Here is a 27,696-nt window from a genome sequence, read left to right as displayed (position 1 = left end):
CCACAGCACGTGCAAAAATCACACAAAATACCCATACACTTTTAATCTCAGTCACTTATGCAGCAGTCGCACAAGTCAGGGGAGCTCACATTCCAGATTTGTACGTCAGTGGCACTCGCATCTTAAGGTGTCTGCTACTCATGCCTTCTATCCATCAGATGCTTATTGTCTCTTGTACGCAGTGCAATCAGAGCGTGAACCTTGTAAAAAACTATTTATTCTATTCATAAACGTGCCACAAAGAAGTTACCATGGAAATTTTTTTCTTGAAGTCCAAGCTACCCCAGGACCTGCAGGCTTGATTAAGAGGTAAGTTATGTATAAAGAAAGTGAACAACCTAAGAACTGCATTTTGGTTTGGTCACGTTTCAAAGGAGGTTTAAGATAAGTTTTAGTTCACTGTGCCATAATAAGTGTATCAATTATCCCTTTTTCATGCTAAAATGATATTTTAAGGTATACGATGAAAAATGATTGCTCTTGTACACAAGTGGTTGGCCATGGATGATTTTGAGAAAACGCTAATGTTGATTTGGTATTACTTGAATAGATAAGTTACAGACATCCTGATTCCATGTATATAATATAAGTAGTAACGTATAAATCAAAATCCAGAACAAAATCTTTGCTCAACACGTACACCATACGACTTGAGCAGCTGCTGCCTAAGTCTCATGCAGCAACAGCACTAGTCTTGGGTCACTTCTGCTTTAGTGTGAGCGAGGTCAGTACTGCCCTACCTTTAGTTGAGCAGGTACACTCTATTTCTTTTCAGCGCAGTTTACCGTCTGGTCCAGAAGCTTTTTCGTTTTTAAGGGATCAGGCTGCAAGCTCCAGTTCCATCTGGGCACATAAAGGTTCCTTTTCTATGAGCTCTAATGCTGGATCCTCGAGTTCTGGATGCGTCAGAAATAGCATATCCACGATATGTCTCATGGTATCCGCATCTTTGTTTGCAGTTGGTGCAAGTCTTTCCAGTTTTCCCATCACTATCTGGTATGCTCTTCCCCAAGGGTCGTTATTGACTTTCCGGCACAGAGTCTGCCAGCACTGCTTTTTGCTGTTCTTTATAGCAGCTTGCATTATCTTTTTTGCAAGCTGGTACTCGAAGTACATTTGTCCGGCCTCTGGTCTGTTTTTAACCCTTTAAAAGCGTTTTTGTTTGAGACACTGGCACCTCAATTCTGAAATTTTCTTGTTCCACCAGTAAATTGAGCGTTTGCTGTTCCATCTTTTTTTCTGGGCATGGAGGCCTTGCATGCGGTTTTTAGAAGTTGCATGGTTGCCTCTGGTGAGTTTTTGTACTCTTTTTGTTGTGTCCAGGTTTTATTTTGTTGTTTTAGATATCAGTGCCATTTTCAACATTTTCCGCTAGTCCTTCTGTGTCCAGCTTCTCAACATTTTATCCTAATTTGCGTGCTATTCCTCTTTTGTCCATTTTATCGGTGATTTCGAAGATAATATAATGGTTATTGCTGCCATTTTCGTCCTCGATTACCTGCCGTTCCTTCACTCTTGGCGCAAGGCTCTCCAAAGCCAGTGTAATGTATGGTATTGATTCGCCAAATCCTGGCTTTCGAAAAGTCGTAGTCCTTCTTTTGTTTACAACGACCAGTCCTAGCCTTGCCAACATATCTAGGACTGCTTGGCCGTAAGAGTTCGTTGCAAGCGTTTCCCATTCTACTGCTCTTGCATTGAAGTCTCCAGCGACCAATAGATCGCCTTCCATGCCATCGCTGATTGTATCGCCAAGGTTACTTATTCTTCTCCTGTATTTCTTGATACTAGGGTTTGGTGATAAATAGCAGCTGACATACGTGATGCCTCGACTTTTCAACCAGACAAAATGTATTTTTAATCCACTTGCATCTTGGCAGATTTTGTCTGGTCTAGGGACTGAAATGGCCGACATATTTGTTGCGTTGCTAAGCCACTTAGGGGGCTTAAAGTTTCTGAACTGCTCGCTCATGAGCGCTACGTCTACTCTTCTTTCACATAATATTTTTGGCAGAAGAGCATCTAAGTCAATTGCCCCGTTCATATTTCCTTGGAGAACTCTGGGATTTATGTCAGGTTTCGTTTTCTTTTGTCCAAGACCTGTCTAAAGGCCCTGCACACTTCAAATCCAGGCACAGGATTAGTGCTCTCTCCTCTATGCGTGGATTCACTGCATAGGACACATTGTGGTGCGGCCTTGCAGTCCTTAGCTCTGTGATTGTTTTGCTGCATCTTCAGCAAAAGCCTGATAGGTCTGAGCCTCTACCATTGTATCTTATGTGCCCATATCCCAAGGACCGGTAGCATCACTAGACAATAATCCTGCTTCTTAGTCGGCCCCAGATTGAACCCACTGCTTTTGTTCCTTTCCTTATTATTATTATTATTATTATTATTATTATTATTATTATTATTATTATTATTATTATTGACACAGTCCTGACTTCAATTATCACTATCGTTGTTACGATTTATAATGTTACCGTTATCATAATTTTCATACTTCTATACTCTGTTTTTCTTCTTCATTTCTTCAAACACCATGATTTTAGTTTTTGTATCACTTAAGATCTTCTTCTTTCCGATATACTTTTTAAATCTTTTTAATATTTCCTTCAATTTCTCTTCCCTGTCCGCTATGATCACAATGTCTTTCGCATACGAGAGGCACCACACTTTTTCATTTCCAATACTTCATCTTCCCACTTGTCCTTTTCTCAGCTCTTCCTCTGGGTCTGCCAAGTATACATTAAACAAAGTTGGGCGTAAGGGACATCCCTGCCTCACTCTTTTATCAGTCCAAAATTCCTCTAATACTCCTTCATCTACTTTAATAACTTTTCTTATTTCTTTATAAATACTCATAATTCTATTTTTTAATCTTTCGACCACCTCCATCTCTACTAGTCTTTCTTCTAGTACATTCTTATCCACACGATCAAAAGCTTCTTTAAGATCTATAAAACAAGCAAAAAATTATCATTATAATTCTTTTTATTTTTTTCATCATCATCATCGTCGTAGATTGTTTTACAGTTATGAAAGCATCTTTCTGAACGAAGGCTATTTACTGGTTGCTCAAAATTCTTGTCATCTTTGTTTAGTAATTTATTATGTAGAACTACAGAAGATTTAATTACTCTTGAACTAGGTTTTTAACGTATGTTATGTAACTAATTACGTTTTTGTACTTAAATATAGTGCTGTATATAAACTTGACGTTTGGATATCCTTGTGTTAAGAAGTTTTTGTGCCTTTGTGTGAAGTCTTTTATATTTATTTGGAATTTTTTTATCTCGAAGATATGGCTAAGCACTATTAACTATAGACCATTTATCTGATGTAAGAAAATTAACTGTTATGCTTAGCTAACATTCCATATGTAAGTATATGAATTAAACTTCTTGTTTTACCTAAGCTCATATGAAGAGATTTTCTGTAAACAGGCAGGTTTTTGAACACCTTAGAATTAGATACAGATTCTCCATGTGCAATCATATAACTGAAGTTCAAAGATTTTAATTATTCACAACTTGATTCTGTGAAGAAAAATAAGCCTTTGTATTTTTGTAATTGTTTTAATATTCATTTGAACTGTTAATTCTAACGTTGGTGCTTTTTATGATTCTTATAATGTTTGGTTTATTGTATTTTGATTTCTTTTAAATTTTTGGAATATTTTATCTTTTGGGTGATGGCCACTTAAAATATCGTTAACTCTAACTAAAAATAAAATCTGATACATTTGTCACTATGGTATTAGGTCTGCTCAAAGAAACATGAAATTCATTCGTCAGTTTCTGTAATTAACGATTTGGTATTCTATAAACCGTAAGTATGCGTATACCCGTAAATGCTGTTTGTATGGTAAAATTTCTCGCGTCTCTCTAATAAAAAAATTAGAAATAAATGATACTCTTATAAATAATACCAATATTTTAAACATTGTTTCAAAGTTCAGCTTACCTCTTAGTGCACTTCTGTCGTAGTTTGATTCGTATTTTTTTATATTCAAATGTACAGTATTTTTATCTAACCTAAATGGTTACATAGATTCTAAGCCATTGTAGTTCTTGCACAATAACATCACAATAACACTTAACGCATATGTTTTTTTATTTCAGTGAATATTCATCATCTGATTCATCCCATTTTATTAAATCAAAAAAATCAAACTATTTTTCTAACGAAGTGTTATATGAGCTAGAACTGTACCCTATTTATCTAGAAATAGATGACGAGGAAATGACGACAATGATGTTGAAGTTGATGACCATGACCTTTCAAAGTGTTAAGAAATGACAATAACGATGAGTTTACCTATAGTCTACAGTTTCTGTCAGCTCATACAGAAAATTTCCTAGTACTTTGATTCTTTACATAGAATATATTATATAATTTAAGATCTTGCATTTCTGATAACTCAATAACTTATTAACATTTTCCCTTTGATTAACCATTTAAAGTTCTCGTTTGTTAACATAGATTAGACAACTCTGCATAAACTGTACAACCAACTGATAACAAAACATTTGCACACTCACTTCACATATAAGTAGTTTCCATTTTAATTTTAATTAATTAGTAATACAGAAAACCGTTTCTAGTGAACAAAAATATTTTATAACAGCATATTTTTATAAGTGTTCTGCACAGATTTTGTATTAAAAAGCTGCATTGATGTTACGTGACTTTTTTTATTAACTACCAGAAGTAACTTGAGTTAGCTTGGAGCAAAAACAGGTATTTGGATTCAAAAAATCGGAGCACTCAGAGTGCTCGGAGCACCTTGCATCGAAAAGCTGAACAAATCTATGCTATGATCTCTGTTTATTTTGCAATGGGCTAGATCATGTGAAGAAACAGTGCAAAATATCCCAACTCAATGTTGATGCCAGAAAGACAGAAAATTTAAATAAACGGAAACACGATAGGGTGGCAAAGAACAATACGTAAAAAAATTTGACTTTAACTAATAGTCACGAAACTTTTACCTTAATTTGTGTATACTGTAGATAAAAGGAATATAGAACTAGTCAGTGCTGCACATTGGTGAGAGAAGCCAAAAAGGAAGAATAATTTGGAGCGATTGACACGACTGATACAATAATTATAAAAGAAAAGAAATTTTCCATGACAAGCCAAATTTGTTTGGGTACAATCAAAACTTTCAAGAATACTAATAATCAATAAGAATTATAACAACCACAGGAACAATCAGTACAGCCAAAGTTACTACGGAAGCAATGACATGTAAGGCAGAAGTGGTAATAATAATAGCTACAATCACAACAACAAAAACTACTGAGGTTACAATGGAGGCAGTGATTAATTTAGCAACACTAATAATAATTATCATAACGACAATTATCAGAATAGCACAGATTACAACGGGAGTGACGACAGGTTTGGCAAAAATAATTATAACAATTACTACGATGATAACAACCAAAACAACCAAGGTTATGACAGGAATAATGATAGATGTAGTGGCAACAATAATAATAATAACTATGATGACAAAAGGTTTTAACATGACATCGAAGGCAACTACGAAAATAATGGGGAGTTTGGCAGAAATGCTTACAATAATAATAATAATAACCAGAACTATCAGGACAATCGATGCTACAATAGAAGTGACGATAGATTCAACAGGATTAATGAAAATAATTGTTATTATCATAGTTATAGGAACTACAACGGAAATCTTCATTGTCGAATCAGAGGACCTCCGTACAAAATGAATAATTAGCCTTAAAAAATGGAAAATCTGGATACAGAGCCTTTAGACTTACAGGACGCGTGCTGTGATCCCCAAACGCCGAGCAAAACACAGCAGTAAATGAATGAGAGAAACGGATGCCTGAAAAAAAAGTTAAGACAGATGGTAACAGAAAGGATTTGCCGGAAAAAAGGCATGGTGAGCAGAGCGTTACCAACAATAAAAATGCAGATGATAAAGCGCATATACATATTAAGACAAAGAGAGCACAACGCAAGCTAGACACTTGCACAACGGGCATCCAGAATAATAATAACTATCCTGAGCACATATTGCTAATGCAAAGCCCTCAAAGTAAATAGGAAGAAGAATTTCTTTGCAAAGTTAAAATAAGAGCATCAAGTGCAGGACGCACACAACTCTTAGTAGTTCTAAGTAGCTCAAAACTAAGGGTAAAACATGCAAAATTCTACGCTATATTAATGCCGAAATTTTAAGTATATGTAATAAAACTTGTCAATACATCAAGCTACATCGAAAAGAAATGAGGCACGTACTAAAACTTTAAGAATTAAGCTCCCTTATGTGTGGCCTGGAGGATAAATCAAATTTTTTTTGGCAGCTAATTTATTGAAACGCAGGATACAAGTAACAATATATAGACCCATAACTGCAAAAAAGGCCAGCTACCCTGTAAAATAAGAAGAGCAAAAGCCATACGTAAGTCAAAAAGTAAACGGTGGGGGGCAGATAAATGACTTACTATTGTACATTGAACTACAACAGGGCACAGAAAAGGGTTCTGATATAAATAAAAAAAATCATACCAATACTTGACAATTCTACCGACAAATTCCAGGCAAAAGTAAGACTCGATGTCAGGTGCCAAGGTTTTAAAGGAGAACAAGGAATTATAATAGATCCAGTGGAACCCAATACTACTACGGATCAACTACTAAGAGATTTGCTGGAAAGTATGAAAAATAGTTAGGTGACACATACACAGCTTCCAAAAAGAATACCAATTCAAAAGATAAAGATAATACATTCCAGAGGTCAATGAGGTTTAATTAAACGAGAAACATTTTAAAAAGATCTTATACAGGACATAGAAGGCAGAAAAAAAACGGAGAAAAAAAAAGTTATGAGGCTAACAAGAAGTGCATAATGCCTTTACCAAAACCGCAACTACCAAAAAATCTCTAAAATGGCTGTAAGCCACCAAATGACAATAATACTACAATAATAATTATTACAATAATACAAACAGTAATAATAATAGTAATTGTTATAATAATTGTAATAGTAATAATATTGTTAGCAATAACAATATAAATCATGATCATAATAATAGAAATGATAATAATAATAAAAATATTATTTATAATAGAAGGATGGAAATAAAATAATAATTTTAATAATAATAAAAATTAGAATTGTAATAATTTTAATAGTAATAATTATAATGGTCATAAGAGTGATAATAATAATAGAAATAACACTAATTATAGTAATTCAAATAATAATAATAATAATAATAGACGTAATACACAGTCAAAGAATAATAAAGCATACGAATATTGTATTGCACAGGAAGACAGGATACACAGAAACATGAATTAAACACGTATTCGTGTATAAGTATGTAGTAAAAAGTGAAATTTTATCATGCTATTCGTGGCCCTCAGATGTGCTGCAAGAAAATAACGAATTATACGGAGAAAAAATATAAAACATAAAATAACTCATAAATGTATAACTGACAGAGATCCAGACAATGAGACCACCCTCTGTAAGGAAATAATTTTTTTAAAGTACGTCAAAAAAAATTATATTTCTTGGGGTCCTTAGAAATGCCTCTGAAACAAAATGTATAGCGACAAAAGCAGGTCGATCAAACATAACTTTGTGGCCAAAAACTAAACGGAATCACATACATGCGCACTAGTAAAAATGATGAAACATGGCAATAACGTACGTGCGTTATGAGAACGAATCGATATTGTGGATTCGAATTAAGTTTTTGGCAATGGAAATTCAGACTAGCTTGACAAAAATATTGTGTAGGAAACAAAAATGTTTATTGATATTAATGAAATTGAACAAAAAGTATTTGTCACTAAGTGAACACGATTTTTAGCGTTAGAAACGAACAATGTGCCTTAAAACAAAAAAAAATAGTATAGAAGTATGTGTGGAAAAAAGTCGAGTGATAATGGCGAAAAATTTAGTTTTTTGAGCAAATGTTTAAAAATTAATAGCTCTCTTCGCATGAAAACTGAGAGCTAAAGTTACGCAGAGATATAGCTTTAGTAGTCTTCAAGAATTACAATTAATTTTACAATTTACAATTAAACTGCAGCTTAATATAAAAAAAAAACTTTGGCAGAAGGCCTTAAAAAAAGTTGCTTACAACGTTAGATGCAACTTTTTTGAAGGATCATATTCATTAACACTTTTTCTACAAACTCACTAAAATATCAAATTTTTTTGCTATGTGCAAGTTGCTTGATAAATACTTCACATGGGTATTTTTTGCGTGGGGTGGTATAGTGTGTGAGAGGCAATGAGCCATTATAGCTGCCAATGAATAAGCCACGTCTACTGTCTGGAACTTGAATCCAGTGTTATCGTCCGAGTACGCTTCAATTTTAAGCGGTCTTGAAAATAAGGACATCTCGGGAACGAATAAAAAACTTCTACACAAAAAAAAATTAAATACTTTAGTGACATGTTGCGTAAGTATTAAAGAATATGATCTCGCAAAATAGTTGCATGTAACTGTGTAAGCGATTTTTTTAGGCCCTTTTGCCAAAGTACCTTTTTTTGGCATTCAACTGCGGTCTAAAAACTGAACGTCCGATTTTAGTAGTATTTAGTGTGGCTGTTGAAGGCTGTTAAGGCTACAATTTTGCCAGATTTGAGCTCTAAATGTTTGTGTGGAAGAGAGTTACTAATTTTAAAATATTGGCTCCAAAAACGAGGTTTTTTGCCAGGAAACCACTGAACTAATTGGGAACAACTGGAGCTGGTTTTGTTTGTCTTGGTAATGCGCATACTTCTATATATTTTTTTTTTAATTCAAGACTTATTGCTCATTTCCAACACTAAAAAAATTCCGACTCTTACCGTACCCCACACCTAGCACCAAAACTGCTACGTAGGATTAAGAATCTGGTAAGGAGGTGCGTCACAAAATGAACTCAACTCGTTGGTCAATTATTTATTAGCTACTTGAAGGCAGAGGTGTGTGTGTTTCGCGCGGTGTTTTCTACTTATCGTTCGGTCTCTTGCCTAAAAGACGCTCAAATGCCCCGATTCATGTCTCGCAGGGCCTTATACAAGCTCGTTCACCCTATTGGTGTCCTTAACTAGCGTATGCTTGTCGTTACTAGGGAGAGTCAGTATGATATGCCCAGCATATCGTACGTAACACGTGTTTTATCATTTTTTTAATTTTTTTAAAAGCCTAAGCAGAAAATATTTTCTGTTCGATATTATTACAATCGATTGGCATTGTTTGATTCTCTTTAACAAATTTCCATCACGCTAGTCTGAATTTCATAAAAAATTACCAACATTACAGCTAATTTGATGTCACTAATAAGGCATATGAGATACGATAACAGAATATGTAACAAAAAATGTCTTATACTAAGCCGTAAACAAAATTTCTTATATTATCAACAAGGCCTAAAATAAATTACTCTACCGTTATTATTATTTTTGATTCAAGTAATAAAAAAAAGGACAAAAGAATACTTAAGTTAGGTCTTTTTTTGCATGGCAAATACCTGTTTACCTAACGTTTGGTAAGACATATAATTGTACAAATCGTTAGTTATACTTTGCAATTTTTCAGAACTAATTCTTAGAAGCAAAAAGAGGTTTTATTTATAAAAACAAAATAAATGATCACGTGCACGAATAATAAAAAAACACCAGTGTTTCCATGAGAACAAAAGAAACATGTAAAAAAACTTTACAAGAATAAAAATATTATCAACTATCCAGAAAAAAAGAATTAACAACATTATATTTACAAATATAGTTGCAGGCACATGTAGTCCATTACAGATCTGTTTAATTAGTAGATTCTAAGGAGTGTGAAATAGGTGAATTTTTTACAGAAAGAATGTATTTTTGTTATTTTAGTGAAATCGTAATGATCTAATGAAGTTTTAATAACATAACAAGTAATTAACAGGTCATTTTCATCCTGTTACGTTAGATACAAAGATTCAGTATACTTTTTCTACGTGTTGTCTCTTTCTACATTACAGTATTCGCGTCCAAGTACCGTTTTTCATTGAGGGCCCCACTACTATCGTGTAATAAAAGAATTTGAGGTTACAGGTGAAAGAAGAACGCGAATCGTAGAGCTAACAAGACGTCACTGGAAAATAATTTGGCATTAACCAACAATAATTTAACAGGAAGGAATGACATTATTTTATAGTGACGTTCTGAAGAACAGGCAATAAACAGCTAGGCAACCTCAGTAAAGAAAAAAAGAATAATAATAATAAATTAAGTTGGACACAGTAAAACCTGACTAGGGAGTCCTCGACAACAACCATAAAATGCTTATCGGTCATAACTCTTAGTATGACTATTATCATAGTGAAATAAATATGCAGAAAGTAACTGAAATTACGGATTTTTTGTAACTTAATCATAGGAGTAAGTGTACTTTCCCCACCGAAGTACTCTTTAAGTACTATGTACTATTGAAATATATGTAGTATATCATAAGCAAAATAACAAACAAAAAAGTAGGGAACTGTGTAGACAATAAAAAGAATAGCCATAACCATGATAACATTTATAATAAAACTTAGCAATAAGACACAAAACTAACAACATCACAAGAAACAAGTAAAACAGTAAGTCCTTGACCCTTGACATGCCTCAACAAAAAAAATTTAAGTATAAATTTAACAGTTAAACTTGTTTGTAGCAATTACTTATTTCTTAGTGCGGATAAACCGGTTCTCATGAGCCATTCATTGTTTCATGCCTATATATAAAATTATATATACGTGTATGTATGAAAAAATCAACAAAAATGCATTATAAACAATCATGTAATATAAGTAAATAAAAAAATTATAAGTAATTTTTTTTTGTATGAGAGAAGTACGCAAACATAAACAAACATGTATACACATAAGGTACAGCGAAAATTAACCAGTAGAAGAAACAGAAACGTGACGCTTTAAACCACCTCTTTTTCTCTAACTAAAAAACCTTACAATACAAATAACATTACATAAACTTTACCCTATCACAATAATACAAATCAAGAAGGAAATGGTCTCTGGAGACGTCAGCGTCACAGCTTTGAACGTGTTACGTACGATAGCATATAACTATACATGCGTGCGCCCCCACTGGCTTGGGCCTAAAATATATAAAAATAGAGAAAAGAAGAAATAAAAAACGCAAAAAAAATCGAGAGAGTAAGAGAAAATTAGCTAGAGACACTAGAGCAAAAGGATCAGGCTCGAGAGACTGGAAAACACGCACAGCTTCCCTCAAATAGACGTAGTGCTAATAAAGTATTAATTAACTACTGGTCACACATTTATTTTGTAAGCTCTTGTAATATTATCTTAGTAAAAAACGAGAATATATTCTTTGTGATATTGGATATTGATCATATTAGTATTAGTTGAAGATGACTTCTTTGGTTATGAAACTAGATATTAGAGAATAAACTTGTTGGTTTGCTTATCTAATCATCTTAAATTCAAGTGACTGAAAATTTATAAAGTATAATATCATTGTTACTAATCTATTAAACTTATCCAATAAATTTTAAATTATTATTTTATAGTTAGTTGTATTTGTTTTTTGTAAAAAATAAGCCAAAATATGAAATTTCAGCCCAGACAAAAAATTATACATGAATTAACGTTTCTAAAATAATTAAAGAAAAGCTTATTAGAAATTTCTATAAAAAGTTATACTTACAAGAAATCGCTTATGTAAATTTTGGAAAAAAACTTTTTCTCTAATAAGAAATTTTGACGTCCATAAAAAAATTAATACTAACGAGAAATAATACAATTGTGATAAATGTGAAACCTAATTGATAACGAAAAGTCAACCAAACGATCATTTAAAAAATCATCATACTTGCAAAATTGTATACGCCAGGAGTGCAAAAAGTGTTGTTCTTTACAAAGTTATCTTAATAGACACAGTCTAAATCATTTTAATACATTATTTAAGTGTTTCAACTAAAATAAATTTTTGTAGTAAAAAAAATATTTAGCTGTTTATGAACGCATTAATACAAATAATTAACCGTATAGATGTAAAAATTTTTTTAAAATGTTTAATGACAAAAGTAATTTCAATAAACATGCAAAAGTTTGTAAGGTTTAAAAAACCTTTTAATACTTATTTAAAAAAAAGTTTTCTATCTTTGTGTAATGTTATGTATATTTACTATAGTTTATGCATTTATTATACCTTTTTTAATTTACAAGGGTCCTCATTGTCCTAATATTCAAATATCTAACTTTATAACTTTACGTTTCTATTTATCTTCTCAATATGTTGTGAGTTTGTCATTTTTATGTAAACTTAAATATATTCGAAATTAGTTATTGTTAATGATAAGTTAAAGTAATGAAAGAAGTGAAAGTAAACAATGGTATTCATTATTGTTTATCATGTAATATGAGTATGTAAGTAAAAGCCCAAAGACATAAATGACTAATATTATTCTCTTAATACCAAAATGTTTTCACAGATTTACTTCTCTATTGAAGTGCAAGCTTCACTTTTTTACTTACGGAAACAAAGAAGATCTTAAAAATAAACAAATAATAAATCAGATATTTCACGTGCTATAAATGTAAAATAGTTATGAAAATTAGGCAACATTAAGTCCGTTTCGCAACTTAGCATGAAAATAGAAGAATGAAGAAAAAATTCTTGAAAACAACCGTTTAAAAGACACACTCATCTCAATAGGAATGACATAAATGAAAAGAAAATTTGTTCTGAATGTGTAATATCTTTTTAAAGAAGCAATGTTCTAAAAAGATATCATTACAAAGTGTACGAAAATATTAAGTATTTTTAGAATCATAAAAATAAATTAATCCTACAACAAAGTTTATTTTCATGGTAATTTGTCTTAAAAAATTACTACGTGATCCAGATTGTAAAGAAAATATGAGAAAACAAACTATAATTTGATACTTTTGAGTATAATCATAGTTCTACAACTGATAGACTAAATCGCGCGAAGTTCTGTCCACTATTTTAAATACTGTTTTTGGGATCATTGAAGCTTAATACAAAATCATTAAATCAACTACTTCCAATTTTCAGAAATTTTCATTTTGTCTAAATTTAATTTACTATACCTAGAAGTTAAAATTTATATACAAAATGTGATTTTTCCACAGTTATCCTTAACCTCTACTTGAATATATACAAAAGTAGGTAAACTTAACAGTTTACAAGATTTACCTTCCAATTAAAAAATTTCATTTATAGGTAAAAGAGCACGACTATGATAATAATTGATAAAATCTTCACTGTGAAGATCTATATATTCTTTCCAAATTATTTCACCCTGTATATTCTCAAAAATTAAAAATTAAGCGAAATTTTTATGGAATAAATAAAAAAAAAAATATTACTATCTTCTAAGAATATATCATTAATTTTGAAGTCATAACTAATTAATCCTATTGCTAAAAAATTAAATCAAGAATCAAATTTATTGGCCTCTTTAGGATTTGTTAAAGGAGGTTGGTGCCCAGAACTTGAAGGGGGATACGGCCCCACAAATATGTGTGTAATAATAAATATATGTGTAATTGCCCTTTCAAATTATACTAAACACTTTTCAAATCCCAAAAGCAAATACTGCCAGAATCTTAAACATGTCTGCCTTCAATAAGTTATACTTCTTTCTTTATTGGCATACATTTTTGTGTGAGGCAATGTTAAGCAGCTGAGGGGTGGTAAAAAGTAACGCATGGTAAGGTGAGGTGGATTTTATTTTATGTGTATTTTTTCTTAAATCACGTAGAAGCAAGTAAAAGTTCACGCTACTTTATGGGATGGGCTAATAGGGCTGCACAAGGTGGTAGGAGATACTATAAGGCGGTAGGCATGAACTAAAAACTTACTATGTAATGTAATATTTACACGTATATATATATATATATATATATATATATATATATATATATATATATATATATATCAGTGTGTTTTGAATTTATTTATTTGGGGCATTTTACATATCCCCCTACAGCCCTCCCTCCATAGCCCTTCCACAAAGAAGCTTAAATTCAACCGTTCTTACCGTAAAATTGACATTTTTTACTATTAACGAGACCCCTCACAGCCCTTCCACAGCCCCCCCCCCCACCGTTTTTCTTGTTTCCCTTCAGCTTTTCCATATTATTTTTCTTGCCCCTTTACACCCTTTTTTATTAACTATAAAACATCTCTGTTTATAATATATTTAATTATAAGGTTAATAAACCTTTATTCGTGTACGTTATCAAAAATATGATAGAGATTTTTTTAAACACCATAATCATTGAAATCACATGAATTTTTGTCAAAAGCAAAGTTAAACTCTTTGACATTCAGTTAAAAAATATGAAAATAGTTACTTTAATATGAAACAGACAGAAAAACAAGTTTAAAAAAATCTTTGTAAATGTCTTTATTTTCAGTCACAAAAGATTGCAACGTACTAAAATTCATTCTTATGTGAGCCTATGTTCGTTCGTTGAAAATATATGTTAAAGATACCGAAAAAAAATCAGTAAGAAATGATGCTCTCGAACAAGAAGTAATTATAAATGAGATTCAAATGAATAACTTAATAATAATAATTTATTAAGGATGAGTACTTTTTTTATCAAAATAAAGATAAAAAATAATATTAATTTATAATACTTATTAATACATTAAATAAAAATTGGGACATGTTCTTAGAAACATACTTACTGTTCCTTTATTTGCTTTAGTTTTTCAGTTTCAAGTGATTCTTTTGTTTGTCTTATTTTTTTTTTTTTCATGCAAGTATTCAAGAGGTCTGGAGTAAACAAAAGTTTGTTTAAGAGAATAAGTAAATGTCCCTATTTTCGTTCACCTGAATAATCAAGATATATGCAACAACTTCTTACTTTTTCTTTAATTGGTGAAAAAGCAGTGCATCTAGTTTATAAAAAAAGCACGGATACACTAATCATACAATTTGTATTACACTACTCTTATCGCAATGAGCAAGAGACACCTTTTTTCTAAAATAATAACAACAGCTCTGTAAAGTTTGTCATACGCTATTCGTGCGGGTACTTTAATTTTTTTTCCAAGGCTTTTATGTTCTTAGTTATCTTATGGTTACACAAATATGTTTATTATTAAATCAGAAACTTTAAATACAAAGAAAATAAAAATATAAGAAAAGCGAATATATGGACGCGAACAAATATAGATACATTGACCTTACTTAGTTTCAAAAACAATTATTTCAATCTATTTTTTCACACCGTCAAAGAAGTAAATAAATGAATTTGATACAAATTAATGACATATAGAATTTATGTTTGATTATATAATAATGTTAATGAATAATTTATTCAAAACCGTAATAAAACCCTTTGCACCCGGTAAATCACTTTGGGCCCGGAGAGCGCAAAAAACTTTTCTGCCCGTTGGCCCAAACTGATAACAAGGTCGCAGAGTGTGACCCGAGTGTGCAAAGCGGCCATTGCACTTTGGGCCCATGGTAAGAAAATTGTTTTAATTCACTTTAAAGTGTAGAGTTCTCAGTGTATTCAACTTTGTTTCAGTTACTATCATTTTAAAACAGTGTCACATTCATTATATATGACATGATACATCTACGTATACAAATTAAAACGTTAGATGATTATTGAACATTAACAACCATGGAAGTATTACTTCATTGAAAATGGTTAAGAAAGTAACCAACTAAATTCAGCTATATCATAACCACGGAGAGACAGAACTTCCCATACTAAATTTTAAATTAGAAAATTATTTATAAGAATCTCTGTATATACTTGCCTTATATATATTATTAATGGATACATTCTTTTAATACATAAATAATTCATTTGTATTAATACATATACTGGCCCAATTGAAAGAGCTCATCTGTCTCTTACTAATTCCGTCGACGTATATGTGTTATCAAATTATAGTTGTATATTAATTTTGTAAATCAATCAATCAAAATTTGATTTTATTACTGCAGTTTTAAACGTTCATGGCAATACAATTGGCCAAATATTTTGAAAATAGCTATGATAATAAATATAAAACAGCTACTATATTTTAATGACTTTTGTTTAAAAAATTGGAGATTTTTTATCCTAACTAATCCTAAATTAAATTTTTTTAACGAAGAAGTATCATTATGAAAGAAAAATTCGTCATGTCATAAGCATTTGTTTAATAATAAAATATTCATAAATGTAGTAACTTACAATTTATGACCATAAATATTTCTGATTTATTAATAAAAACTATTAAGTAAAGTCAACTGTTAATTAGAAAATCTTTTTCTTTATAATATTTTCTCTTTTTTTTTTCTGCTTAAATAAATAAGCTATTTTTTTTGTTTTTTAAAAATCTTTTTCTAAATAATACTTCCTATTTTCTTTTTTTCTACTTAAAAAAATGAGCTATTTTCATTGTTTTTTGAAAATCTTTTTCTAAATAATATTTTCTATTTTTTTTTTTTTTTTTTTTACTTGAATAAATACACTATTTTAATTTTTTCATTTTAAGAAGGCCACAATTGACTATGAGAGAATAAGGGTTTTTTTTTAATACAATTCTACATTGTTGAAATTTAGACCTTGAAATTTGTTTATTGTCATAGCAAATGCCACAACGATTAAAAATGATTTACGATTTTGAGATGTCTTTCGTATCTAAAGGTATTTTTGGAATAAAGACTACATTTTAAATTTTTTCTCTGGTATTTTACCTTTTGTATAATTGATTTCGATATTCGTAAGCGTGTTTTATCACACAGTCCATCTTACATACTTAAATTTCTGAGTAACATCACTGTTTTACTAATTTTCAGATTTAGTTTATGAGGTGATAATCCTTGACAAGTGTTCTACGATATATATATATATATATATATATATATATATATATATGGAATTGGCAGTTCAAGGATTCTTATATGTAACAATATATACGGTAATTGTTAATACATAGCAAAACTGTCTCAATGTATTAAAATAACACATAAATCTATACGGAAATTTTACTTTTCATGTCTATATATTTCATCTTTTAATGAGAATAAATGCAAATTTCAGTAGCGAGGACCAAACTGTACGGAGTTGTAAGTTTAAAGCTTTTTATATATTTAAGGAGGTTTGAGGATTATACGTAGACATTTAGGTAAAAATGGAAATTTGAAAATAATCAATATAACATTGACAGTTTGAAATTGATTTTTATAGCATTCAAGGTTTCAAAGGGACATCAGCGTTAAATAAAGGTCAAAAGTTTTAAAATTCTTCGAGCAATGTACACCTATAAAAATTGAAATTTGTACCACACGATGAATTACTTTAATTTTTGCTGTTAAATTGTATGTATATGCATTTCAAAGGGTTATGTTATTGTAAAGACAACAAAATCGTCAACAAATAACTTTTGCGACCCTTATTACGAATCTTAAGATAAATTATAAACGACACTATCAATGTTCCTACGATGAAAGATTTATTTGCCACTGAAAATTATAAAGGCCATTTGCTCAAAATAAAAAAAAAATGAGTTGCAATTAGTTTTTATTTTCCACGAATACTATGATAACAATCTCACGCGTGAGTAAAGATATGTTTTTTATGCCAATACGTATGATGGTTAATGAATTGTTTTTAAATTATGTTGTCAATTGACTTAAGTATTTCACTATACAAAGATGTAAGTTCAAGGCTTTTCTCATATATATGGAGGTTTGAAGATTATAATTAATTTAGAGGTGAATATGGAAATTTAAGGATATTCTGTGTAACTTAAGAAGTTCGAAGATAAATTTTGTAATTATCTCTTAGGAGTATTTGTCTTTCGATTGCTATGAAAAAATAGAGGGGTAAACGTGGAAAATATTGAGCAATCGTTGTTTGAAAAACTTGCATTTAACATGGGAGTAATACACAATCGGTATAACCTACACACAAATTGAGCTATCACGTCGAAACAACTAAAAGAATCTTAATGAAAATCTAATCGATTTTAGATCTTAACTCGTAGATTATCATGGGACTCAGAAATATGTACAATTATTTCTAGACGTTGCTTATAAAATTAGAAACTTTGACAAAATAACAAGTAAGTTACGTACACCATCACGAGCTCGAGACATGGGTAGAGTAGTCTTGGAATGTGCAGAAATCTGGAGTGGAGAGCTGATTGCACGTAAAAGCGATAATTCTGTCAAGAAAAATATTTAGGACTTCCAAAAGCTTTTTAAATTGAGGTTTTCTACTCTTATTTCTAAAACAGTCGCAGAATCCCAAACTTACAAAGAGCTTCAATCAGGTATCAATAAACTTCTATCAGTTAATGATATAAAAACATTCAAAGATCATGTTAACAAGGCTCGTGATGATGCATTTGAAGAACTAAAGGGTGGATGTGATTACACCCAATGGATTCAGCTTCTTTATGCAACTAACGTATCGATTTTCATCTTAAATAGAAGAAGACCTGGAGAGTTAGCCAGACTTCTTATAATCACCTCTGAAAAATATGAGGAAACTTTCAGCAATGAAATCAATAGTCAAATCTATGCCAAAATGTCTGTTGCTTATAAAAAAATTGCAAACAAATATTGCCGAGTCATAACTCGTGGCAAACAGAATAAAAAAAAGTCAACCATTCTATTAAATAGGTAGATGGATGCCTGCGTTGCAGAAATACCTAAGTATTGCAGTGAACCGGGAGTAGTTAAAGATAATCCATATGTCTTTAGAATACCTGGTCTTTACACTCAGCGTCAGCATCTGAATCCAAACCCAATAATATCAAAGTATGCTACTGAATCTGGCGCACAATTTCCAGAACTATTTTGATCTACAAAGCTACGAAAGCATATTGCTACAGTTGGAGTAACCTTGGATTTAGATCAATTGCAAATTTCATACTTGTCAAAATTTATGTCTCATTCAGAAAAGATTTATTGTGATTACTATGAGCAGCCTGATAGTACCAAATTTTTTTTCAACACCACTTTTCTCAGTGTACAAATACCTCAGCACCTCATAAGCCTGTTATTTTTATATTAAACTGATTGTCTTAAAACTTTCAGTTATAACAAAAAATTTCTTTTCGCTTCCAATGTTACAACAAACATCCGAAAACTTCTATAATCGTCTCAATACAATATTCAATGCTCCATCTACATAAAAGAAGCCTGAAACTTGCATCTCAGCATGGTTTGACACTCACTAAAATAGTATCAAGTCAATCGATCTCTTAACAAATTCATAAGCGTGAAAAATATATTTTTATTTACATGTTTTTTTGAGCTATTTATGAAAACCTTGTTCAATAAAAAGGACTTAGTCTCACTTTTAATTTTTGGCAGCTAGTTTTCATAATTTTAAGTAGTACTTTAACTTTTCGTTGTTAAAATGTTTGCTACATTACTTTTTATCTCGGATAAAAGATAATAAAGATAAAGTGAAAGTATGTATCGCACTTGAAGTTTAAGTATATTTTGTCAAACATAAGACGTTTGAAGATTATCGGTAAATTATAAGTAAATCCTAATTTAACTATCAAGTTTTTAATCTACGTTAATTGGCTTTTAAAACATTTAATAAAGACATGAACCTTTAAGGATGATATTTGTAGCCATACTCAAAATATTTGTTTCTCACTATAAAATCACTTTTCAATTTTTTATAAGTTAATAAATGAAATCTTAACCGAGATATATAACTAAAACTATATGGAAACCAATATTTGAGGTCTTTTTTGTGGAGACAAAGGTTTGAGGATTACATTTATAGCTATGGATATAACACAAGAAGTTTGAGGATGATAGGTGTAACATAAGACAACTAAGGATAATCGTTATAAGCTATTGAAAGTTTAAGAATATTTAGAGTATCACTTTTACCTTAGATAATAATTTGTTTGCTTATAACTCATGTTGTACTAGATTTAACATTGTAAATAATTATTATCATAATGAATGAATCCTAACTCAATCATAAAGTTTCAATGCTACATAGTTTGACTTTTACATTATTCAATATAGAGATAAATATTTAAGGATTGTATCTGTAGCCATACCTAAAATGTTTAAAGTATTAGACTATAAAATTATTTTCCCATTTGTTTATAAGGTTAGAAATGAAATTTTAACCGAGTTATAGAATTCAAACTAGATAAAGGGTGATGTTCAAGGCTTTTTGTATGAAAATGAAGGTTTGAGGATTATTTTAGTAGCCACATAAATACCACAAGAAGATTAAGGATAATTAGTGTAACATGAGAAGTAAGGGGATTATCATGTAAAATTAGAGCTTTGAGGATATTTTAATAATAAGACTTTTACTGAGTACCGATTATACATGTTGTACATGTTATGTTTCTTTTTATATAGTTTTTATAAATAAATCCTACCCAATAAAATAAACTGTGTCATATCACGTTTATGGCATTTAATTTATAAACAGATTTTTAAGGATTATATCTGTGTTTATAAGTATAACATTTAAATTTCAAGAATTGTAAGTGCAATTTGCTAGTTTATTAAAAATTGATATAACTCAGGGACTTAGGCTAAATATTATAGAATAATTGAAATCATTTCTTGTGGCCGTAACCCATTATTTTTTTTAATAGATCTTGTGGGCCTGATTAAGTATAATTAGGTAGCTGAATAAGTTAAACAATAAGTAATTTTATCTTGAAAAAACAAGTTTTTTAATTGCTAATAACCAGTTTTGTAAAATTAAGAATTAAAATAAAGCTAGATAATAGTATAAACAAATAAAAAGATTGTGTTTTGCCCACTAATTACTCTACCTGAAACATACTTTTGAATAAGACTAGTTTTTACAATGATTCTTTGAATAAGATATTTTTAGAGGTTTAAATAAATATAAATATAATGCCCACAAAATAACTATAGAATTATTTTCTTTTGTTTATTGTTTTATAAATCAAATTTAAACTAAGTTACTAACATTAAACTATTTAAAGTGCAATGCTTGGGGCTTTTGGTATGGAAATAAAGGTTTGAGGACTACATTTCATATACGTAAGGAAATGTGTGAAATTAAAAGCAAGCTTTATTTAGTTCAATTTTAATCAATACAATGCTATAGTTTTAATTTTAGTATCACTTATCAAAATTATACTACAATAATCATTTTATAAAAATGAGGGATCTGTCCAATACAATACACATTTAAGTGTAATTTATTTTTTTATACAATTATGGTCGTATGATGTCAACATGTATGCATGTTCTATTACATAAATATTTGCTGAATACATTGCAGAACTAATCTAGCATTGCAAAAAAAAATTTTGTATAATGAAAAAAAACTGTTTTAACAAAAGTTTTCATTAAAACTTTATACGAAGATTGAATACATAATTGTGTATTCCAGGAAAGTCAGAGATACTAGACTAAATATTTATTTAACTTATTCTAAAAATTAATTTACTTTGAAATTGCTTTTCTAGCCTACATTTTTAATATTAGGTCTTTATAGTTATTTAAAGAAAAACTGTAATAAAATATATAAGATAAATAATTACAAGCTGCTTGCTTCAATAAAATTTTTTTTAAAGCAGCTGACTATGAGAAAAAATAAAAAACCAACTTAAAACATAGAACCACGTTTGGAATAGTCATATGCTTGTATTAAAAAAATTTTATCAAGTATATCATAATATTAACATATTTTAGTCATTTAATTCAATAGCTTTTTTGACTAACTTTCGAATATCACATGGCTTATAACTAGAAGGTTTGGTGACTTTTTTTATTGCATCAGCAATCTCGTCGATGTTTGGTAATGTTTTATGATCAATGTGGTTTTCAAAGTAAACGTAGATACTACTAGGAACAGTATTTCTTTTTTGTCGTTTTTTTTAAGCTCAAGGTTTTCAGTATCATTATCATCACTGTCATCATTTCGGCTTTTTTTGTTGACAATTATTTCTTGGTTTAAATAACTTTGTATGAAAGATCGAATTTGTGGTACTGTTTGACCTTTAAGAACCCGATGTGAATCGATTACGCTTTGAATTTTATCTCCAGGTATTGAAATTTTCTTTCAACTATCTTTTTTGAAGTGTTTCAGTATAATATTACGACTCTCAGCATTCCATCTCTTCCTTTGTCCAGTTGTAGGTGTCATTTTTGAAAAGATATGATTTGAATTCTCTGTATGGGACATATATATTGTAAAAATTAGCTAATTACAAATAATCTACTGCGCATATAATGTATGTAAAACAACAGGCACAAGGTAAGGGAAAAGAAAAAATTTTAATGAAGAGCCTATGGTGATAAATAATAGCGTGTAAAAAGAAAACAAAATATCTAAGGAATGAACAAAACAACTAATGGTTATGGTTGTGATGATAACGAAAATAATGACAATGATAAAGACGATCAAACAACTCGTCAAGATAAAAGTATCAGTTGGACTAGATCTTGTCTTATAGGTATAAATAAACTAACATATAATACACAACATACAATAAACTAACATAACATATTATAGATTAATACTAACTTTTTGCCGTAGCTAATGTTGTTTGTACTTTACTATTTGTACTACAATCAGGATCATCTCCATCTTTTGATGCTTCATCATCTACGACTGTTCTTCTGCCATCATTTGACTCTACAAATTGACCACTGTCATACTCCAAAAGTTTTGAGACATGTAATATATCTTTGGTACTATCAGGCTGCTCATAGTAATCACAATAAATCTTTTCTGAATGAGACATAAATTTTGACAAGTATGAAATTTGCAATTGATCTAAATCCAAGGTTACTCCAACTGTAGCAATATGCTTTCGTAGCTTTGTAGATCAAAATAGTTCTGGAAATTGTGCGCCAGATTCAGTAGCATACTTTGATATTATTGGGTTTGGATTCAGATGCTGACGCTGAGTGTAAAGACCAGGTATTCTAAAGACATATGGATTATCTTTAACTACTCCCGGTTCACTGCAATACTTAGGTATTTCTGCAACGCAGGCATCCATCTACCTATTTAATAGAATGGTTGACTTTTTTTTATTCTGTTTGCCACGAGTTATGACTCGGCAATATTTGTTTGCAATTTTTTTATAAGCAACAGACATTTTGGCATAGATTTGACTATTGATTTCATTGCTGAAAGTTTCCTCATATTTTTCAGAGGTGATTATAAGAAGTCTGGCTAACTCTCCAGGTCTTCTTCTATTTAAGATGAAAATCGATACGTTAGTTGCATAAAGAAGCTGAATCCATTGGGTGTAATCACATCCACCCTTTAGTTCTTCAAATGCATCATCACGAGCCTTGTTAACATGATCTTTGAATGTTTTTATATCATTAACTGATAGAAGTTTATTGATACCTGATTGAAGCTCTTTGTAAGTTTGGGATTCTGCGACTGTTTTAGAAATAAGAGTAGAAAACCTCAATTTAAAAAGCTTTTGGAAGTCCTAAATATTTTTCTTGACAGAATTATCGCTTTTACGTGCAATCAGCTCTCCACTCCAGATTTCTGCACATTCCAAGACTACTCTACCCATGTCTCGAGCTCGTGATGGTGTACGTAACTTACTTGTTATTTTGTCAAAGTTTCTAATTTTATAAGCAACGTCTAGAAATAATTGTACATATTGAGGATCAATAGCAGCAATAAACGTTTTAATTTCTGGTTGCATACTTCTTAATTCTATAAGAATACGTGATAAAAGTCTCATTTCTGCTCTTATTTAATCAAAATTGTGTGGCTGAGATCGAAATTTCAATGCACGATAATTTCCATACACAACGATTTGTTCATCACGTTTAGCTATCGTTCCTATATTATCAGTTAAGAGCTTAGCAACTACTGGTATTAGGTATTCACTTGCAATTTGGTGAACATCATCAACTACCATATTATGCTGGATGGTACTATTTAATCCCTTCGTACTCTTTTTCTCTGTACAAGTCGCTAAGTGTTTGGCTATACATCCTTTAGGAAATTTAGCATGACAAAAGTTACATACTTTAAAGTCATTCAATGTTTTGACTACTTGTGCACTTTTATTACCTCTAATAGCAACTCGTCTAACAACCATTGGCTTATCCGTTAGTTTCATCGTTCTGTTACATTCTAAGCAACCTTTTCAATTGAGAATAGCTATTTTCCTTAATCGCTCCTTTTGTAAAAGTGACAGTTTACGTTTTTTTACTTTTTTTGCAGATGGTAGAGCAATAATTTTCTTTACTTCATCCTGGTTCTTATGCTTCCTAAGTAAGTGGTCGATGAGTTTTCCTGATAGAATCTTCAGAGAAAAGAAGCATTTATATTTCTTTATGCCTTCATCGCTGAATGGAACAATAACCTGGCCTGGATTTTGTACAGCTGGCCCAGCAGGTGTTTTTGCAATAGATATTTTCGCAGGCTTTTTTTTGGTAAAATTTCAGTTTCAACTGGTGATACAATTGCTTGACAACTGTCAATTTCCTCTGGTAAACACTCGCCATCAGCGCTGTCACTGTTACTATTGTCCAGTGTATTATGCTTATCTGGGTACTCAGATACTGGTAAGTTTATGTCTTTGAATTTAGGTTCATCTCCAGGAATAAAGTCTTAATTATTATGCCAATTTATACTAGGCCCTCTACAATTTTGTGATTTCTCATTGATATTTGTTCTTATTTCTAGATAGACAGAAAATATACATATTAAAATTTATAGAAAAAGCTTTTTCCAATTTTTCACTTACTTATTTGCACGAAATTATAAAATAACCTTAAAGATTACTTCTTAGCGAATTTATCAACTAATTAAAAATATAAAAATGGTTGAATTTAAAAAAACTGACTGAAAGGTGGGGAAGTGAGCTTGCTTTGATTATCATTGACTTCATCTTCTCTTACTGATATGTTACATAGCTCAAAAGACTCTTTAACGTCCTTTCTGTTTGGAATCGGGTCACTTACACCTAAATAATTATGGTATTTTCTTTTAATAACAGATTTTATGAGTATAAAAATTAAGTGTATTATACTGACACTTATTTATGTAATCCACAAACCCATGAAATATGTTAGAATTCAAGTAATACTCTTGTTTTTATTCGTTTGTCTTTGAAGCAGATTATCAGTCTCGAGTGTTATGACGTTATATAAATTAAAATATAATTAACATCAAGATATTAGCCCTCAGCTTATGAGAATGAGCTTAAGTGAGTTTGAAAAATTCTAAGGTACCTACCATGTAGCAACTTAAATGCATTTATTCAAAATCTTTTATAATCTGAGCTACAATTTTTTTATAATTATCGTAATGTTAGAAGATTGAAGGATAAGTATTTGCTTATTTTAATTATATAAAAAAGATAGCTTGAATTGTCACACTGTTCGTGCGTATAAATTAAATTAATTTAATACTAAGTACGTAATTAAAGTACTTTTTTTTTAATACAATGAGCAAAATTTTTCTTAAGAAGTTAAAATTTGTTAAAATATTACTGTACAACAGGTCACGTTACAGACTTTACATTACAACTGTTTGAATCAAATCTCAGCGTGTAATATGGAACATTAAAAGAAAAACTAGTCAAGGTGTATCTATACATATCACTCTACATGAATGAGGCCAGTAGATTCCAACCAGTTTGTGGATAACAAAAAAGACTATACAACAAATCATTAAAATTTACCTCTCTGGACGATAACATACCCATCATAATGTAGCATAACATCACTACTTATCATCGGTTTTGAGATTTTCTTCCAACACTACTTAGGAGACCATTATTTGTATCAATGTCCTGAGCATTATGTATAATATGAAATTAATCTTTCTGCGTATTAGGATTTTAAGTCATGAGTGAAACGCCCAACAATTATGGCTTTAAAGCAGCAAATCGATGGCTCAAACGCATCGACTATAGCTGTGGACTAACCACTTGGCAGTGATGGGTGTTAGAGTTCTCCAAAAGTCGCTTTGCATTTTATCTCTCCACTTTTAATTTTTATTTGTGCTCAGTACGTTGAAACAGTTAGCATAGGTACATATAATACGTGTACTCAGTGTACTTATACAACACCTTGCATCCCTATTACATCTTCATACTTACATTTTCATCTTTTTCATGTGCAAGCCAGTGATATAAGGAGAATACTTTAACTAATTAACAAATTATTAAATAGGAGCTGAATTAAAAGCTGTAAGTGGCATCATATTTAATGAAATGACTTACATTTGCATTATTATGTGCGTATTAAATTCTTAGACTTTAATTTTAAAATAATTTCAGACACACTTGTACTATCTAACAACTAATCTAAAATGTCATCCAGTAGCTTGAGAATTCTAAATATTACCTCATCAAATCCATATGGGGTGTTTTCCGCAATCTTCACCAGCAAGTAATAGTGGGTTGCGCTCTACGTTACCGCCAGGTCAGTAAGTCAACTACCTTGAATTAACTGGCGCTCTGTTCCGTAATCTGGCCAGTTAAAACAGCAGACGACGTGAAAGTCGAGAAAAAACGTGAAGATTTCGTGATCAGTGTTTCTTTGTGTTTGGGGTACTTTGTTAGTTATCTAATTATGTCAGCCAAACAAAAAGTAACAATTGTTGATTCAAAGTCTGGTGAAAAGTACCAAGTCCTTCTGTCCGAGAGCTTGGCTGAGCAAGTAAAGATTGGTATGTTTATTTCATTAAAGTGTTTAATCTTATTGTTACAATCACTTTGGAAGATAGAAAATTGCGATAGTAAGCTTCACATTTGTCTCACTCTTACCTCATCAACGTAAATAAAAGTTTCTCAGTAACCAGATTCCAATTTCTCATGTTTTTTATATATTTCAATCTAAGAGTTTTGCTGTATATTTGCGTGCATTGTGTGTGTGTGCATCTATTTATGCAGAATAAAATATTTTTAAATTTCTTATATCTTAGATGAGACATTAAGGTTAAAAGTCATTGCTCAAGTCCAGCTGAAACGCCAAGCGGTTGATCAAAACAATTATTCTACTTTAACCATAAACAATAGGTCGTTCAGTACGATACTGAGCGAGGAAAAACCTTTTAAAGTAAAGTTGTACGATCAATCTACTAACCGCAATATTACCTTATACGTAGATGCAAGTACTTGGAGTAATATGAATGGTTTGTTATATTGCATGGTTACAATTATTAAGTACTTTGTCTTTCATAATTAATCGAATTACTTATTGTGTAGATACTTTGGTTTCATCAAAGTTAATGGCCTTATACGAAGCTTCGCTAGCCACAAAAAAATCACCTGATTGTGATACAGAGCTTGCGAATTTTCAGTTAGACTTGTTCGACTCATCAAATCAAGAGTGGTATAAATTATTTGTCGATGAAGACACGTTTGAGCGAGCACACAAAGGTAAGTGACAACCGTTCATCAATCTTATGTATATGCTCTTGCATAACCACTCTATATGAATGTGTGTATGAAATCTGTCCAGATACCACCTTTGCCTCACAACTTTTGATTGACCATCTGACTGCAATAAGTCGTCAGTATGCAAAGGTAATCTCAACTTTGAACCCTTCAATGGATTTAGAATTCAATGCTACGAAGGCAATGGGTTCCAGAAAAGCCGATAATAATACACGTAAAGTTTAAGAGTCAACAGACTCGGAACAGAAAGGTGGTGTCGAAAACAAAATTGGTAAATATTTATTAACAAATTACGT

General features: G+C 30.8%; 1 pseudogene; it reads right to left on the bottom strand.

Moving 5' to 3' along the window:
- Nucleotides 1-1,402: 1,402 nt before the first annotated feature.
- Nucleotides 1,403-27,696, bottom strand: part of LOC149374821 (uncharacterized) — a 28,775-nt pseudogene continuing 2,481 nt past the window's right edge.

The sequence above is a fragment of the Copidosoma floridanum genome, unplaced genomic scaffold (genome assembly GCF_036245765.1).
Source record: "Copidosoma floridanum isolate Cflo_tuat_1 unplaced genomic scaffold, Cflo_Japanese_pri ptg000013l, whole genome shotgun sequence".
NCBI lineage: Eukaryota > Metazoa > Arthropoda > Insecta > Hymenoptera > Encyrtidae > Copidosoma > Copidosoma floridanum.
The sequence above is the reverse complement of the archived record's forward strand: the minus strand, read 5'-3'. Positions and strand labels throughout refer to the sequence as shown.